A 4,542-nucleotide genomic window follows, 5' to 3' on the forward strand; every position below is an offset into this window, starting at 1 on the left:
AAAAGCATTTGATTCCTGCTCATGGGTTCCTGTGAGTTGGAAAGAATGCCTCCCACAAATAAGATGCCAAAGTAGGAGGACTTTTCCACAGCCAGGTCGCCCAAGGAAAGGCTGCCCAGGGCAAATTATGCAGGGCACAGAAGTCATGGTCGTAGCTGTAGGAACAATGCCAAGTGTCAAATGTGAAGGGTTAGGGGATGACAAAGTCAAATGGATGAACAGAAATAAGCCCCTCTGAACCCTCTGAGGCAGGCTCTGCCTAGAACAAAGTCCTCCTGGCCCTCCCCTACCTTGCCTGTTCAGGTCCCCTGAGAAGCAGCCACCGACCCAGGAGTAAATGTGCAAGGTGAATGGCTGTGCAGGATGAAGGGCAATGCAGCCATAAACAAAGCAGTGCACGCAAGTCCACTGTGCAAAGCCAACATCTGTGAAAGGAAAGAGAGAATGAAGAATTGCATAGGAAGAGCCACAGCTTGCAGTGCATTTCTGGGACAATCTTGACCATCCCAATGGCGCATCCTCAAGCAAAAGCCGTCCATTAGAGGAATCCGGCACTGGGCTGAAATAGTAAGCCTGCTGTGCTCATCATTGGTTGGAAGCAGCCTGGGGGACAGGCAGCCTCCACATTCATGGACTTATAGCTGGAAGCTGTCAGTTAACACTTGTCCCTGTAGTTTACCCTCTTGAGGTACATCCTCTACCACAGCCACAGCTGCCCACGAGCTTTCTGGAGACATGCAGCTCCATCCTGTGGGAGCCTTTCCCCAGCCTGGGCCTTTGTTATCACATCTCAAACTATGAAACAACGTTGGCCCAGAACTAGGCTCTTTCTGTCTCTCTCCACAAGCCCTGTGGCAGCCTTCACTACTTTCCCAAGACCAGGCTAGATACTCTGTGGGATCCTCAGACCTTCCTGGGACCAAATCTCCTGGTGAGATGTTTTGGCTTTTGCCAAAATTAGCTAGTTGGAGGCAAGTCACTGCCACTAGACATCTCATCCTCCGTCACCCAAAGAAAAGGAGAGCCTGAGCCTGCTTACTAAAAATGAAATACAAACAAACAAATCTCATAACTATGCCCCCTGCAAAGCTCACTCCATCATGAATGTTAACAAACACACCCGTATCCTCAGCCTCTTTGCAGAACCTTCTCAATTGCACCTTCATGAGAATCTGACCCTCACCTAAGAATCCCAGATAGCCCACTTCACATCAAATTGAAGTCGGACTTTCACTGGATCCCCTGCCACTTTCTAGACTTTATCCTTCTCATTTTGCCCCAAAGCTCATGCCATTTGGCTCAGCCATCCTCAACCTCACTCATCTGACCATTCAGAAACCTCTTAGTCACGTCCCCTCATTCCATGAAGACAGAGGCACCAGCTCACGGTCTTTTGCTTCACTTCAGCAGGAGGTGTGCATTGGCCTGCATATAAATGATACATTCAGAAATCTAGCCTTAGGCTTGGAGTAGGTAGGGATGCGTCTGGGGGCTCAATGTTAAGAGCAGCAGAGTGTTGGAGAAGCAGTTCACGAAGTGAGCCTGGGAAGACCAGACACCTGGAAGAAAGGAGGCTGTGTGGAGAGGGAAGGCTGGTAGAGGGTAATCCACAAGGCATTGGAGGCTGGTGTCCTGTTTAAAAGAATATCTATCTCACACCTATTTAAATGGCTAAAATCCAAAAAACTGGCAATGCCAATGGCTGGATGTCAAGCCATGGGAACTCTTAATCATTGCTAGCGAGAATGCAAAATGTCACAGCCGCTGAGGAAGGTATTTGGGCAGTTTCTTACAAAGCTAGACAGAGCCTTATACAATCCAGAGCCTTATCACACAACCCAACAATTGCACTCATAGGTATCCACTCAAATAACTTGAAAACTTAAGTCCATACAAACACTGACCAAGAATAGTTTGGTATTCCCCTCAGCTCGACTAGGCTTTACACAGATTTCTTCCTGATCCCAAGCACCTGACCCCACTTTTCTCAGAGCATTTACTTTAGAAAACTTGCAATTGTAAATTCTTTCTCTGCTCCTTTGAGATGTAAATCTTCTCTCAGCCTTTTGCCAGTTTTACAACCCAGGAATGTCTTTCTCAAGGATGTGGGAGCCATGCCATTGAGATGTAATCATCAAGACAGATAGGCCCCCTATCTCCCAGTCTCTGTGGGAGGGTAGGTCTAACATCAATAAACCAGCAAATTCGGAAGTCTTAGTCACACTGAGCAGCCTCCCTCCAAAAATCTCCCCCAACAAACCCCTCCTTTTCCACTAATGAACCCCAGCATGTAAAAATTCTCCCTCCTTGTGTTTCATTGGAATTGAGGTCGACCTCTCTCCCCAGTTGCAATAGTCCTTTTTTTATTTTTTATTTTTTTATAACAATTCTCCTTACTTTTACTTTTATTTTTTTTTAATCTTTATTTATTTTTGAGAGAGAGAGAGAGAGAGACAGAGCATGAGCAGGGGAGGAACAGAGAGAGGAGACACAGAATCTGAAGCAGGCTCCAGGCTCTGAGCTGTCAGCACAGAGACCGACGTGGGGCTTGAACCCAGGAACCGTGAGATCATGACCTGAGCCGAAGTCGGACACTTAACAGACTGAGCCGCCCAAACTGTGATACATCTATCCAATGGAGTACCATTCAGTGATAAAAAAAAAATAATAATAATGAGCTATCAAGCCATCCAAAGTCATGAATGAATCTTTATGCACATGGTCAAGTGAAAGAAGCCAGTCTAAAAATACTACATACTATGCAATTCCATTAATATGACATTCTAGAACGTCATATAAGCAAGTTGGTAAACAGATCACAGGTTCAGGAAGAGGAAGGGATTTTTTTTTTAGGGCAATGAAACTATTTCATGGTATTCTAATGGTGGATACATGACACTATACATTTGTCAAAACCCACAGAGCTTTACAACAGAGAATAAATCTTAATATATCAAATTTCTAAAAATTCATTTTGGAGGTTGAGAGATCCCAGAATGGATCTGTTGTATTGTTGTACAAACGTATGAATTAATCTCACTGAAAGCGATGGGAGAACAGGATGTTGAACTAAATCACTTTGGAAATGAATACTGTCTGCAGAACTAAAGACAAAAGGAATTGTACATTAGCACTATACGACAGCTGATAAAGTTGTTTCCCATGTAACTGTGAGCTAACTTGAAGCCATTATACATGAATACTGGAACTGAACAATTAAGAGAACAGATAGCAGATGGTGGGGGCTGGGTTTCTCACTGTTGGAGTGAGTGGTTACAGATAAGCAAGGAAGTGGCTAGAATGATCCATGTAATTCTACTTCAAAGTCAGAGAAATCAGTATGAACTCAGTTAATTTAATTTACATACAGGTGGATGCATACAAAAAGAAGGTGCTGATAGAGAGTGATAGTACATTGTCCATCTGAAGAGAGAGAAGGAGCCCACCAGGTGTGAAAAGCCTGGGGGAGCCTGAAGGTGCCACCAGAATGGCCCACTTGAAAGATTTGCCTGGGGTCAGGCTTGCAAGGCACCCTGCTTGTGATGGCTCATCTACTTCTCAAACCTCTGCGGAAAGAACGGGAAGACGGAGAGTGAGAGATGAAAGTAAATTTTCAGGTAGGCAAAAGTGAGACACTAGACATGAAAAATACCAACCCCAGGACTGCCTGGCAACACACAGCAACCCGGTTTTAAACCCACATAAAACCCAGGCATCCATGTCCCCCTTCGCCACTGCCTGTGACTTTGTGAATACAGACGTGACTCTTTTTTAAATTTTTTTTTTCAACGTTTATTTATTTTTGGGACAGAGAGAGACAGAGCATGAACGGGGGAGGGGCAGAGAGAGAGGGAGACACAGACTCGGAAACAGGCTCCAGGCTCTGAGCCACCAGCCCAGAGCCCGACGCGGGGCTCGAACTCACGGACCGCGAGATCGTGACCTGGCTGAAGTCGGACGCTTAACCGACTGCGCCACCCAGGCGCCCCAAAATGCACAAATTTCTTAAGGAACATGAATAGGCAAAGCACAATGAAGAAGAAATAGATAATCTGAATAGCTCGAAATCTGTTTTTTTTTTTTCAACGTTTATTTATTTTTGGGACAGAGAGAGACAGAGCATGAACGGGCGAGGGGCAGAGAGAGAGAGAGGGAGACACAGAATGGGAAACAGGCTCCAGGCTCCGAGCCATCAGCCCAGAGCCCGACGCGGGGCTCGAACTCACGGACCGCGAGATCGTGACCTGGCTGAAGTCGGACGCTTAACCGACTGCGCCACCCAGGCGCCCCCAGACGTGACTCTTGCATAAGATTTTCTAATGGCTATAAAGTTTCTTCTTGACAGAATTTAGATTCATTAGCATGACACTCAGGACTCCAAAAATATATTTCTATTCTTGTGTGACATTCCCCAAATGTTTACTCTGTGCTCCAATCACAAGACTCACTGCTGATCCAGGACCCTGAAAGGATTTTCACATCTCCCTCATGCTTTCTCTCTGAACTATCCTTCCTCTTTTACCTCCTTGGCCTAGCAGATTT

The sequence above is a fragment of the Lynx canadensis genome, chromosome E1 (assembly GCF_007474595.2).
Source record: "Lynx canadensis isolate LIC74 chromosome E1, mLynCan4.pri.v2, whole genome shotgun sequence".
Taxonomy (NCBI): domain Eukaryota; kingdom Metazoa; phylum Chordata; class Mammalia; order Carnivora; family Felidae; genus Lynx; species Lynx canadensis.